Consider the following 15,348-nt stretch of genomic DNA (forward strand, 5'->3'; position numbering starts at 1 on the left):
TTTTTTTTTTTTTTTTTGGAAAGGCACTGCCAGATTCACCCCTAGAACATCCCAATCACCACTTAAAAACCCCTAAAGATCTCCACAGAAACATTCAGCCCAGCCTGCTCCATCCCAGCTTTTCCACCCGGGATCTCTACACAAACACTCACCCCAGCTTTTCCACTCGGGATTGATTTGGGATGGAATTCACCCCAAACCAAAGACAAACTGATTTTTGTTGGGTTTTTTCAAGAGGCACTGCCAGATTCACCCCTGGAATATCCTGATCACCCCCTAAAATCCGCTAAAGATCTCCACACAAATATTCCACCCAGGTTCCTCCATCCCAGCTTCTCCATTCAGGATCGATTTGGGATGGAATTCACCCCAAACCAAAGGAAAAGTGATTTTTTGGTTGGGTTTTTTTTTTTTTTTTGAAGAGGCACTGCCAGATTCACCCCTGGAACATCCTGATCACCCCTTAAAATCCCCTAAAGATCTCCACACAAATATTCCACCCAAGTTCCCCTATCCCAGCTTTTCCATTTGGGATTGATTTGGGATGGATTCACCTCAAACCAAAGGAAAACTGTTTCTTGTTGGGGTGTTTTTTGGAAAGGCACTGCCAGATCCCCTAAAGATCTCCACACAAACATTCACCCCAGCTTCCTCCATCCCAGCTTCTCCATTCAGGATCGATTTGGGATGGAATTCATCCCAAGCCGAAGGAAAAGCTTTGGTTTTCACCCAAAAAAAAAAAAAAAAAAGGGATTCCAGGATTGATTTGAGAAAGAATTCACTCAAAACCAAAGGAAAAGCGAATTTTTGTTGGGTTTTTTTTGAAGAGGCACTGCCAGATTCACTCCTGGAACATCCTGATCACCCCCTAAAATCCCCTCAAGATCTCCACACAAATATTCACCTCAGCTTCAAGAATTCCTGTGTGCATTCCCATTCAGGATTGATTTGGGATGGAATTCCCCCAAAATCAAAGACAAACTGATTTTTGTTGGGTTTTTTTTTGTAAAGGCACTGCCAGATTCAGCCCTAGAACATCCTGATCACCTCCTAAAACCCCCTAAAGATCTCCACACAAACATTCCACCCAAGTTCCTCTATCCCAGCTTCTCCACTTGGGATTGATTTGGGGTGGAATTCACTCAAACCAAAGGAAAAGCTTTGGTTTTCACCCAAAAAATGGGATTTCAGGATTGATTTGGGGTGGAATTCGCCCCAAACCAAAGGAAAAGCGATTTTTTTGTTGGGGTTTTTTTTCCAGATCCACCCCTGGAACATCCTGATCACTCCTAAAATCTCCTAAAGTTCAGAAAAACCCCCGGATGCTCCAACAATTCCCAGCCCATCACAGATTGGGAATGAGCCTCTCTGGGATTTTCCTGCCCCACACCCCTTAATCCCAAAAACCTCAAAAAAAAAAAAAAAATCCCAAATAACCCATGGCCATATTTGGGATTTGGGGAAATTTCCAGCTCTGGGTTGGAAAAGGGAATTTTTGGACCCGATTCCCATTGGGAAAGTTCCAGGATGAATTTGGGAGCCCTCTGGGGTTGGGTTTTGGGTGGGATTTGTCAGATCTGGATCCAGCCCTGTCCCCTCCAGAAGGGAATGTTGGGGTCCCAAAGGAAAAACAAAAATTCCCAACCCATGCACCAGTTCAGGGTGAAATTCTGGTTTTTTTTGGGGTTTTTTGGGGGAGGAAAAGTGGGGAATCCTGGTGGCAGAGGGGGGAAAGAGGAAGGAAATGATCAATCCAAATCCCAGGAGGAGCAGAGGTGGAAAACATCACCCCCCCACCATTTCCAGCTGCCTAAAATTGCTGAAAATCCTCAAATTATTCCCTAAAACTGCATTTCCATAGAAAATCAGAGCTGGAGTCTGGGTGGGATCCCACCTGATGGATCTGGCAGGATGGGATTCTCATTCCTCACATAAAAACCCAAATTATTCCAAATTATCCTTTCTATGATGTAGAAAAACTCCTGGAAGGGTCAGAATGAATGAGGAAAAAAACCCCAAACAAATGAAAATATTAAGGTTCCATTTTTACACATTTTAAAATTGGGAGGAATTTGAAATGAGGAAGAAAAAATGGGTTCAAAAGCTGAGGAATTGGGAAATTTTAATGATTAAACCTCATCAGAAGGAGTTAAATTAAAAATACAAATTTTTCTCATGTTCTGGAATCACTTTAGGAGCAGGGGAGGGATCAGGAGAGTTTGGGATTCCTGGAACACAGGAGCTGATCCCAGCAGGGTGGAGAAGCTGGGACCAGCAGGAATTGTCCATCCCACCTGGCCAGGTGAGCACCAAACCCTTTTACCTCCAGCCATCCCAAGAAATTGGGAATGATTTTCTGATTTTCCAATCCTCTGAGCATCCTGTGCGTTCTGGGATGGCTCCCAAACCCCCCCTGGATCAGGGGGATCCTCAAGAATTCCTGCTTGCACTCCCAAAACTACATAAAACTTCCAGCACCCATTCTTCTGCTCAGGATAACAGGACTCCCATATAAAATCCATAAAAATCCATATAAAATTCCCATAAAAATCCATATAAAATTCCCATAAAAATCCATATAAAATTCCCATAAAAATCCAGTGCCAAAAATGGATTGTCTGGATGGATTTGAGGGATCCAGGATATTCCAGGGTGAAACTGGGAGTGATCCATGAGCAGCTCTGGTGGAACCCACCCAGAAAGGCTCTGGGAACACCAATGAACCCAATCCAGGTGTTGTTCCAGCCAAAAATTGGGATTTTTGGGATGATCACCAGGAAGATTTGGGCAGTCTGGATCTGTAAGGAATGGGTGAAGTTTCCCAATGTTTTCCCCAAGAAATGGGTGAAGTTTCCCAATGTCTTCCCCAAGAAATGGGTTTCCCAGGGATCTGAGCCCATCCCAGGTTCACTGCTGACATTCCCAGCTCTGGGTTTTGGGGATGAAATATGGGAAATCTGGGTTCCTCAGGGAAATCAGCTCCCCACAGAGCTTCCAGCATTTCTGCAAGCACCATCCCAAGGAGGATCCATTTGGGGTGAGGAAGGAAAAATGGGCTCAAATCCTGGGGGAGGAGCCACGGGAATGGGGAATTTCAGGGATTAAACTTCACCAAAAGGAGTTAAATAAATTAAAAATATTATATTTTTCCCCATGTTCTGGAATCTCTTTAGGAGCAGGGAAGGGATCAGGAGAGTTTGGGATTCCTGGAGCTGATCTGGGAAACCTCCTGGCTGAAAGAGCCTGGGAAGGAGGGCCAGGTGTCCCCAGGTGTTGGGGGACAGAAAGGTGACCCCCAAAAACCCCTCCTTGGGCCCTGTGTCCATCACTGGAACGGGAAGATCCAGGGGGGTCCATCAACACCTGGATCCAGAGGCCCAGGAGGGCAAGGAGACCCCCAAAGGTGCTCCATGAGTACCTGGGGGGGATGGAAAAGGTGATCCCACAAAACTCCCTGGGGCTGCAGCCAAGGGATGGAGGTGGAGGAGAGCCCAGAACAGCTGCACACAGAGAGCAGCCCTGGACAGGTGAGGGTTGGGCAGCAGGAGCCCCTCCCAGGGTGTCTCACCTGTCCCCAGGGTCACCTGGCACCCCCAAAATCGTCTTGGGGGGGGGGGAAGGTGGGGCCTGGAGAGGAACACCAGAACAGCCCCTCCCCCACCTCTGGGGACACCTGACCTGCCAGGTGTCACCTCCCCATCACCATCATCATCACCATCCTGAGGAGCCCCAACACAACCCCAGTGCCCCCGTGAGGTCCCCAAGGGCACCCTGAGCACCTCCAGTGCCCCTCCATGGTACACAGAGGGGCGGCCCCACCTGGCAGGACCCCCCCAAAAGCCCCTCCCCAGATGCAATGGGGGGGGGCTGTAAGGATCCCCCACACCCTCTACAGGAGCCCAGCCCCTATAGGCACCCCCAGATGTTCCCAGCAGGGGCAGCCCCACATTTCATACAGCCCCCCCATTTCCCATGGATCCATGGTTATAAGGACCCTCCCCTCACCCCCCATACCTTCTAGAGGCTCCCATCTCCTACAGACTCTTGTATAAGGCCCCCCCCGTATCCCCTACAGCCCTCCCACATCCCCTACAAGCCCCCCAGCTGTAGGGCACCCCCTTGTCCCAACACATCCCCCATGGCTCCCCCTGCCCTACAGCCCCCCCACATCCCCTTTGCCTGCCCCGGCTGTGAAGCCCCCAGACCCCTTCACCCCCATCCCTGATAGCGCTGGAATGGCCCCCAGCCCCTACAGCCCCCCCATTCCTCAGTACACCCGAATTCCTTGGAACCCGCCCTCCCTCACAGCCCACCCAGTCCCTCACAGCTCCCGTATCCCTTGGAACCCCAAATTCCTCATAGTCCCCCATCCTCTACAGCCCCCCCACCCCTTGGAACCCAAAATCCCTCACAGCCCCCTCCCCCCACCGCAATCCCCCACAGCCCCCCACCCCCTCGGAACAGCCCTAATGGTCGGAGCCCCTCCAACCCTCACAGCCCCCCATCTCTTGGAACCCCCCCATCCCTTACAGGTCCGCATCCCTTGGAACCCCCAATCCCTCACAGCCCACCCCCCATCCCCTACAGCTCCCCAGTCCCTCACGGACTCCCATATCCTCTGGAACCCCCAATCCCTCACAGCCCCCCAGTCCATTTGAACTCCAAATCCCTCACAGCCCCCCCCATCTCTCAGAATCCCCCATTTCTCACAGCCTCCATAACCACTGGAACCCCAAATTTCTCACAGCCCTCCATCCCCTACAGCCCTCCATCCCTTGGAATCTCAAATCCCTCACAGTCCCCATATCCCCTGGACCCCCCCATCCCTCGGAACTCCCAATCCCTCCCAGCCCCCCCCCCCACCATCCCTCAGAGCCCTCCCCGCCCCCCGCAGGCGGGGCCGCTCCCCCACGCTCCCTCCAGCCCTGCCGCTGCCGCCGTTCCCCGCACTCACCGGTGCCCGAGGGGGGTTTTGGGGGCCGGCTGGGGGCGGGGGGCGCTGGGGGGGCCCCGGGGCCGCTCCCGGAGGGGTCCGGGGCCGCTCCCGCCCCGCCGCGCGCCGACAACAATGGGGCCGCGGCCGCTGCGCCGCCGCTTTTATACCGCCCCGCGTCACGTGATCCCCGCGCCGCCGCTGCGCCGCCGCGAGGCACTGTGGGAAAGCGAGTTCCCTGGGGACTCCCCGCAGGGCAGCGCTGGCGCGGGGTGTGATGGGAAATGGAGTCCGGAAGTGCGGAAGATGGAGGGCTGAGGGAGATCGTGGGCTCAGGAAGGGTTTGGGGTGGAAAGGACCTCAAAGATCGTCCTGTGCCACCCCTGCCATGGCAGGGACACCTCCCTGTGCCCCAGGGTGCTGCAAACCCTGCCCAGCCTCCCTCGGGCACTGCCAGGGACGGGGCACCCACAGCTCCCAGGGAAATCCAGCCCAGGGCCTGCCCGCCCTCACAGCCAGGAATCCCTGCCCAATGTCAAAAACGACAATCACTTCTTTTTACAATTTTAAAAGTTTAATAGTAATAAAATGGTTATAAAAATAGTCATAAAATCAGGGTAATAAAAATGTGGACAATTGGGAGTAGGACAATATGAGACAATAAAAACAAAGAGTTACAGACAGTCCTGTTATGAACAAAAACTCGGTTAATATTTTTTTATGAGAAAAAGTTTCAAAAAGGCAGCCAGACCACTGGCCCTGCCCAAGTTCTATGTGTTTTGTTATTGTAATCACGGGTCGTTGTCGTTAATGGTTGTTTTTGTATTAGTAAAAGCCCTGGCTGGGGCGAGGTAATGGCCCTTCTCCTGGGTGGGGACCTTGCCCGAAGCTAAGTTGTACCTTTCCCAGAATAGTGAAGACACCTAAGAAGGTGGAGGGGGTTATGCAAAGTGACTCGCAAGACCAGAATGCTTTGTGGGACCCCCCCCATCTCAAAACTCATGGAGAAACCCCAAAAACAACGAGCCACCTAAGAGTTGAGAGACTAGAGTGATGTCTGGACGTGAGGAACCGAGTGCTGAGCCTGCAGAGACGCAGAACACCTTCGGACCCTCTCGCCCTGACCATGGGAGTTGACCCCGGAGCTGAGACCAGGCCGACTGAGTGAGAGAAACCAACATCTGACACCATCTTATGGGATCAGGAGACCCGAAAAAGGCTCCCAAGAGGATCTGATCCCCAGCTCTGCCCTTGGTGGACAGAGCTGCGCATATCCTCCTCCTCTGAGTCGCCCTGGGAGACGACGGACGCTGCAGACCCGTCGAGCCGCCCAATCCTGAGCTGATCACTTTTTAATAAAGGCATTACACAGGAGAAGAAGTCTCCTGGCCCTGTTTATTTCAGCTGGGGGCTCTCGTCCGGGATAGCCACGCCGCAAGAGGACTCAGGACTGGCCATCTTGGATCTTCAGAGGACAGCTGGCTACCAGGACCAGAGGGACCGGCTCAGGACAGCGACGCAGAGGAGCACCGGAGCACCGGACTGGTGAGAAACTCGGTGGCGGGAGCGGGAGACGTGCGCATGTGTGTGTGAGTGAGACGAGGGCCGGCAGCCGGACCTTCGAAGCGAGAGTGGACCCCTCATTACTGCGGTTCCGTCTTTTCGCGAGAAAAGCGGCCAGGAACAGGGGGACGCGAGTGGAATTAGTGTGAGTGAGTCGTCTCCCAAGGGGGAATAAAGGGCCCCCCCACTCCGGGCGTGCGGAGTGAATTACTGTGTATGAGTGGCACGCACCCCAAAGTCCTGACAAAGGGAGGTCAGGCACTTTTGTAAGTCTCGAGAAGGATTCGAGTAAGATTTGTCAGTCCCGAGAAGGATTCGGGTGGTTCACAAGCCCTGCAGGCAAAGTAAGTCCTGACAAAGGAGTCAGGCACAAACCCCAGCGAAGGAGGCTGCGGTTTGCTTTTAAGTCCTGATACGGTGAAGCCTAAAAATTGGCAGGTTAGGCAAACTAAAAATCAGGCAGTTGTTTCTCCTGACTGAGGGTGTCAGGCACGACCCGGATTCTTGGCCGTGGCTTCGTGTGTTTAAGTCCCGATAGATGTAAGACCTGACGCTGGGAAGTTGGGCAATCAAGAGATTGGGCAGTTGTTTCAGTATAAAGTCCTGAGCATCAGGCAGTAAATTTGAAGTTCAGTGGAGGAGGCTGGAGCTCCTCAAGGAAGGTTTTTTTGAAATTCCCGGTCAGTAGAGGCACCTTCGGGATATTTTTTATTGAGACTTGAAAAATGGGATGTTGTAGTAGTAAAAAGACTGGCAAGAGACTGAGGGATATACCTCCTAGTAGTCCCTTAGGAGAACTGTTAGTAAAATGGGATTCTATAGAGGCCACGAAGGGATTAGATAAAGTGAAAATGATCCATTATTGCATGGAAGCGTGGCCAGAATTAGAGTTGCAAGGAGGATGGCCTTGGTGTGGGACAAAGGATAAGTGGATGTGCCAACAATTAAATAATTATCTGACAGCTCGAGGGGATACTGATCCTGAGCAATTATTGTATGTGGCTTGCTGGTTAAAGAGTGCTGTTGGGGATGAAGGGGTGCGAATTTGTAAGGTACAGAGGAAGAAAGAGGGGAATGAAGGAGGGGATGATAGAACTAGTAAAAGATGGGACCCCCTGGATTATTTGCCTCCTTCTGCCCCTCCACCTTATAATCCTCTTCTTCATGCACCTCAAATGGCAGGTCCGGTTCCTCCCCCGGCTGCCATCTCATTACCACCTGCTCAAACTCCTCCTTCTACCTCTTCAGCTTCTGCTATGATGAACCCAGTATCTCCTCCAGTTCCTTCTGCACCACCACAAGTGCCTACTCCACCTGCTGCATTCTCCACCCCTTCTCCAGCTCCGATTAATATCTACTCAGGTCCCTCTCCCCCTCCTATTGCTGTCCCTTTACCTCCTTCTACCTGGGACACAAATGCCTCCTCGCCCAGTAGGCAGCTATCAGCAAATACACCTGCTGATGGGCAGAAAGTTCAGGGTAACCCAGAGAACCCTGAAAGTAGTTTGGCATCTGAAGATGGGCCATACTGTAGCACCAGATCCAAGACCTCCAAGGCAGAGAGACTCTTTCCCCTCAGAGAGGTTCCTATGGGAGGAGTGGTGGGAGGTGTTGGCTTTGTGAATGCTCCCCTAACTGCTTTGAGGGGATTCAAGAAAGAGTTGGGGCATTTAGTTGAGGACCCAGTGGGCATAGCCAAACAAGTGGATCAATTTCTAGGTCCAAATATCTACACTTGGGGGAAATGAATTCCATCCTGAGTATATTATTTTCTCCAGAAGAGGTCCAGATGATAAGGGCGGCTGGCATAAAAATTTGGGAGAAAGATAACAGTCCAGGACCCCAGGTGCCAATAGGTGAACAGAAATTGCCACTAACGGAGCCCAACTGGAACCCTAACCAGGAGGAGGGGAGGAAGGCCATGAGGGAATATAGGTCTTTGATAATACGGGGGATCAAAGAGTCAGTTCCCAAAGGAACTAATACCCAATTGGCATTTGAGGGTGCACAGGAGAAAGATGAAGCTCCTGCTGCCTGGCTTAATCGCCTAAGGCGGAACTTTCAGTTGTACTCCAGAATAGACCCAGACACCCCGGAAGGTCAAATGCTACTAAAAGTCCAATTTGTTACCAAATCTTGGCCTGATATACGGAGAAAATTGGAAAAGATGGAAGATTGGCAAGAGAAGGACATTAATGAGTTATTAAGAGAGGCATTGAAGGTGTATTTAAGGAGGGAGGAAGAAAAAGCAAAGGCCAAGGCTAGGATCATGGTTGCTGTAGCTAGAGAAAGTGTAGGGTGGGCGGGTCCACCACCAGGAGGAGGCAAGGATAAGTCAGTACTGTCAGGTACAAGAGGGATGGAGACACCTCAAGGCCCTTTGAGAGAGCGACATTGCTCTTACTGTGGAAAGGCAGGACACGTCAGGAGGTTTTGTAGAAAACTCAGTCTTGATGAGGCAATAGCCAGGGAACAAGATAATTTAGGGAAGATCCTTAAAGGTGACGATTAGAGGGTCAGGAGCTTTACACTATAGGGGACCTGATGTAACATCTAGAAGAGCCCTTGGTAAACTTTGAAGTGGGACCCTTAAATGAAGAATTAGAATTTTTGAGTAGATACAGGAGCAGATAAGTCCTGTCTCAACAAAGTACTAAGAAGTATAGTATAGTATAGTATAGTATAGTATAGTATAGTATAGTATAGTATAGTATAGTATAGTGAAAAACATCTGGATTTAGACAAAAAACAACTAGGTAGAAAGGATATCCAATAGCACCAAAACTGGCCAGTAATACTTAACTTGTAATAAGTGATGTGAAAGTAAAAGGTACCTTATTGTTGTCTTGTTGTGTGCGTGAGAGTGAGTCACAAAGTCAGCCTCAACTTCCTGGGCACGTGGGAAGGGGGCAGTGGAAGTGTGTGTATGTGTGACCTGCAAACCAGGCTTGTGTCCCCCAGGCGGGTGGGGGCTGTGACCAAAGTGTGTGTGTGACCTACAAACCAGACTAGTGCTCCTCAGGTGTGTGAGGGAGCCGTAGCTGCGAGAGTGTGAGTGACACGCAGACAGCCTCACAGGTGAATGTGCACGAGAGGCAGCCAGAGCCAGGGCCCTTCCAAGAGGCCCAGGGATACTGAGACCTGTGGGCCAACCCCAAGGTGAGGGGAGCCACAGTGATTTTCTAGCAATAATGATCCAGTTTGTGTCTTGAGGGTGTGAAGGAATGTGTGAGAATAAATATAGACAAATTAGAATAGAGGTAATGTAGATTGTGCATTATAAGTTTTACCACATCTCCTTAGAGGGAAGTGTATTGTGTAGAAGAATGGCGTAAGAAAAAAAAAAGAGAAAAAAATTCAAGTGTAAGGGGTTGAAAGAAGTATTTAAGCTGTAAGTGAAAGTGAGAAACAGAAGCAAGAGATAAATAGATAAGATCTTGAAAAATAGAACAGAAAAACCAGTGAATTAAATACACAGAAAAATGGGGAATAAAAATACTTTGGGAGTTAAGTTAGCTGAGAAATACAACTCCTTGCAAAATACAGAGTATGTAGAAGTTGATGAGAGAAACATGCAAGCTATGGAAAAAGAGAAATTAACCAATAACATTAAACAGAGAAACTGAGTTTTGATAAACTCATTAAATTGCAGACCACTAATGCCTGTGTTTGAAAGCCCGTTTCAGGTACTCTTCATTACTAACTCGACTGTGCAGACCAAAAGGAAAAGGTTGGACTCACATCACTCTCACCCCCTGGCATTGGACCAGGATTCAACACCAGTTTTTTTTTTCCCTCTGGCATTCTGGCATTGGACCGGACTCCACCCCTTTGTCCTTCTGGCATTGGGCCAGAGTCCCAGTTTTTCCCTCTGGCATTGGACCAGAGTCCACATCACTCTCACCCCCCGGCGCTGGACAAGATTCATCTGCTTCACAAGTTAATTCACCTGAGTATACTGTGATTTAAAGATGACTCTCAGAAGGAAGAGTCAAAAAGACTGAACTGTGTGGGAAAAAAATTGGTATCAGAGTTCTAATATTGCTTAAAATATTTTAAGACTGTTCTGTGTAAACTATGTTGGTAAAAAGTTTAAGACTGTAAATAAGTAATTCTAGTTAAGTTCCCCAATTTATTTCTAAAGACTCCAGGTTAATCCTCTACAGAACACTCCCCTGGGAGGGGAAACCAAAATTGGTAGGGAACAGACCAAGAGAGGTTTAACCAGAGAAACGGGTAGAAGGGACTCTAAAGAGCTTGGAAGCTTTTCCTCAGTAAAATTCCCCAAGAGGCAAGGCCGGGTGGGCAGGCTGTGCAAGATGACCCATACCGGACTCTTGGGAAGGGTAGTACTGATGGCTCTGATTGCTGGTGGTGCTCTGGGGAGCCCAGCTGAGCCATGCAATGAATGCTACCAAGCCCGCTGTGAGGAGGAAGTGAGCTCCTTGTCCAACAGAGTCCACATCAGTTCTAACCCTGATTGTGTTAACCTCTCCCAATTGGTCCTTTATCAGAAAAATAAGAGAGTGTATTGGATAATATACAATACTGCCACTTTTAGGCAGCCACTCCTAGGAGAGTGCCCTATAGGGGAAGCCTGGTTGTGCTTTAAATGGGATGCTGCTGAAACAAGCTCAGCAGATATAGTAAAAAGCAAAGAAATGGTGAAAATGGTAAGAAAAATTGTTTGTTACAAGTATTTATATGGGTATACTGGAAAAGAGATAAACTCCTTTAGGAACACATTTCAGGGGAGCCTTAAACCCCTAGATTTGATCTTGTCTGGCAGCTGCACCGCTAGAGTGATAAAACTAATTTTCTTGTTGCCCAAAGAAACTGGATCAAGTTTGGGAGTTCCTATATATAATGATTTGAGAGAAATTAAACAGAACAGGCACAGTGAAATAGAAATTGAGAAAATCCAAAATTGTAAAAGCCAAATTCGGATCCCAATATCTATGTTAAACAAAATTATTCGGCTCCAGGCAGTATTAAAAATAAAGAATTCAATTATTAGGAACATTTCAAACGAAATAAAAAGGTTAGTATGTGTAAATAATGAAGATCAACCTCCTACACTTGATCCCAGTAGGTGGGAGAACCTGGAGATTTTCAAAAAGGGTGTGTGGGAAAAGGGTAGTTTTTCTCGCTGTGTGTGCACTTGGAGGATTGCTATTTTTACTATGCTTATTTATCTGTTTCAGTAAAATAGTGTTTGCCGTGAAGACAAACCTGAAGAAACCAAAGAAAGTAACAAGGTTAAGTAACCGTGATTACCAAAGTGCACAAGAGATTTATAGTAGATTCAAAACAAAAATTAAGAGTTGATGCGAGCTTAGAGTTTAAGCTCGATCAAAGAAAAAGAGGGGGGACTGTTATGAACAAAAACTCGGTTAATATTTTTTTATGAGAAAAAGTTTCAAAAAGGCAGCCAGACCACTGGCCCTGCCCAAGTTCTATGTGTTTTGTTATTGTAATCACGGGTCGTTGTCGTTAATGGTTGTTTTTGTATTAGTAAAAGCCCTGGCTGGGGCGAGGTAATGGCCCTTCTCCTGGGTGGGGACCTTGCCCGAAGCTAAGTTGTACCTTTCCCAGAATAGTGAAGACACCTGAGAAGGTGGGGGGGGTTATGCAAAGTGACTCGCAAGACCAGAATGCTTTGTGGGACCCCCCCCATCTCAAAACTCATGGAGAAACCCCAAAAACAACGAGCCACCTAAGAGTTGAGAGACTAGAGTGATGTCTGGACGTGAGGAACCGAGTGCTGAGCCTGCAGAGACGCAGAACACCTTCGGACCCTCTCGCCCTGACCATGGGAGTTGACCCCGGAGCTGAGACCAGGCCGACTGAGTGAGAGAAACCAACATCTGACACCATCTTATGGGATCAGGAGACCCGAAAAAGGCTCCCAAGAGGATCTGATCCCCAGCTCTGCCCTTGGTGGACAGAGCTGCGCATATCCTCCTCCTCTGAGTCGCCCTGGGAGACGACGGACGCTGCAGACCCGTCGAGCCGCCCAATCCTGAGCTGATCACTTTTTAATAAAGGCATTACACAGGAGAAGAAGTCTCCTGGCCCTGTTTATTTCAGTCCGGGTACCTTTTCGGGGCAAAATACGCCCAGAAAGGACCCACGTTAGCAGAGAATTAACCCTTAAAAGCAACAGCCTGTTGCATACTCATACACCTCATCCATGATGCATAAATTCCATTCAAACACAGGATTGTGTCTGGGCAGTGTCAGCTTCTTCCTCTGAATCCTGATGGTCAAGGTGGGAAGAACTTGAGAAGAGAGCAATAAATTCTCCGAAAGATTTCAGTGTCCTGTGGCTGCTATCTCAGTGCAAGTACCTCATTCCTCTCTAAAAACATATCTTAATCAGCACAGTTTCTATCTTAACATTATGTTATAACCTAAACTCTATTTAACATACTACTTAAGAAAATGATTACAGCATCACTTTCTAACACAACACATATAATATTCATTTTAATATTTGCAAAAAGCCAATCATAAAAGACACATTTTTCACAAGAAGAAATCCAAGAGCAGAGTGGGTCACTCAGTGAGGGATGAGGAGGAAGTAGGGCCCTCCCAAGCCCAAGATCCAGGCTCTGGAAGGTTCTCTGCATCAATTCCTGTGGGTCTGGGTGGAACCCAGGATCTGGAAGTTTCTCTCTCAAGCAGTTCCCAGGGTGGATCTTAGGATCCAGGCTCTGGAAGGTTCTCTGGAGCAGTTCCCAGGATGGAGCCCAGGATCCAGGCTCTGGAAGCTTCTCTGGAGCATCTCTTTGGTTGGAGCCCAGGATCCAGGCTCTGGAAGGTTCTCTGGAGCAGTTCCCAGGATGGAGCCCAGGATCCAGGCTCTGGAAGCTTCTCTGGAGCAGTTCCGTGGGTGGAGCCCAGGTTCTGGAAGTTTCCAGAGCTCTGTCACCCTGCCCCAGCTTCCTGTCAGTGGTGCCAATGGAGGCAGCAGAGCAGACACTGCCTCAGGTGAGTCCCCAGCCCTGGCACCACGGGGGACCATCCTTGTTCCTCCCCACTGACCTCGGCTGTGGAGGACACTCCAAGACCTTGGGCAGAGTCAAAAGTCTCACCCAGATTAGGAAATGTCCCCTGTCCCTCCAGCATGGGCCAGTCTCTGCTGTTGGGAGCAGCTCCAGAGAGAGGGGACACCCCAGAGTCACCTCAGACAGAGGTCACCTGTGGTGTCACCTGTGGTGTTACCTGTGGTGTCGCCTGTGGTGTCACCTGTGGTGTCACCTGGATGGCACAGAGAGGGCTGGAGGGACTGAGACCTCGGCTGGTGCTCACAGAAGTGTCTCAGGTGTTCAATTCCCATCTGTCAGAGGTGGGGCAGTTATCTTCTGTTCATGGGGCAGTTTTCTTTATGTCTGTCACAACCAATCGTCCCTCGAGGAGATATCTCCTGTTCATGGGCCATTAATTATTAATTATCTTCTGTTCATGGGCCACTGAGTGTCCCTGCATGGCTGATAAAATTCCATCATCCCACTGGGAGATGTGAGCACAGAAGGAGGAGCCAAACATTCCTACCTGGATACAATCTGAGATTTCAAACATTCCTACCCAGATACAATCTGAGATTTCAAACATTCCTACCTGGATACAATTTGAGATTTCAAACATTCCTACCCAGATACAATCTGAGATTTCAAACATTTCTACCTGGATGTAATCTGAGATTTCAAACATTCCTACCTGGATACAATCTGAGATTTCAAACATTCCTACCCAGATACAATCTGAGATTTCAAACATTCCTCCCTGGATACAATCTGAGATTTCAAACATTTCTACCTGGATGTAATCTGAGATTTCAAACATTCCTACCTGGATACGATCTGAGATTTCAAACATTCCTACCCAGATACAATCTGAGATTTCAAACATTCCTACCTGGATACAATCTGAGATTTCAAACATTCCTACCCGGATACGATCTGAGGTTTCAAACATTGCTACCCAGATATAATCTGGAGGTTCTGGAACACCAGCACGGCTTCTCCACTGGATTTCCCAGAGGAGCAGCAGCTGCCTCTTCTTCCACTGGATCTTCAGAGGGAGGGATTGCACCTTTCTACAGGATCCCTGCTCCAGCAGAACCACCCCTGACACTGCAGGAGGGCTGAGCCACAATTCCAATGGGACTGCCGCCAACAGCCTGACCCACAGGGTGTCAGGTTGAGTTCTGACTCTGTCAGTGTTGTTTTAGTTCACTGTGCATTGTTTATTTTATCTTTTTTTTTTTTTTTTTTTTTTTTTTTTTTTCCCTGTTAAAGAACTGTTATTCCCTGGTCCCGTATTTTTTTTGCCTGAGAGCCCCTTAATTTAAAATTTATAGCAATTCAGAGAGGTGGGGAGGGTTTACATTCTCCATTTCAGGGGAGGCTCCTGCCTTCCTTAGCAGGCACCTGTCTTTCCAAACCGAGACAAATTAATTGGCCTTCTGATAAGATGGAGTTCTCCTCATCCTCTTTGCCCCCTTTGTCGGGGTTGCTTGGATTTCTGACACTGCTGGCTGGGGGTGACCGTGCTGTGAGGATGAGGATGAAGATGAGGATGAGGATGGGCAGCTCCAGCTGGGAGCTCTGGGCACAGCAGCCCTTTTGTGGATGGACACACGGACAGCCAGGACTGACTGACCTCAACGCACATTGGGGACTGAAGAGATGGAGCTCCTGCTGTGTGTGAAATGTGGGTACAGCTGGAATGTGGTGGAACCTGGGCAGGGGTGGGTGGTGCAGGAAATGGGTGAGGACGTGGTTTGGGATGAGGAATGGTGTGGATGGAGCAAAATAAAGGGTAAATGCAAAGTTTGGGATAAGGAA

This window comes from Melospiza melodia, unplaced genomic scaffold (assembly GCF_035770615.1).
Source record: "Melospiza melodia melodia isolate bMelMel2 unplaced genomic scaffold, bMelMel2.pri scaffold_51, whole genome shotgun sequence".
Classification (NCBI taxonomy): domain Eukaryota; kingdom Metazoa; phylum Chordata; class Aves; order Passeriformes; family Passerellidae; genus Melospiza; species Melospiza melodia.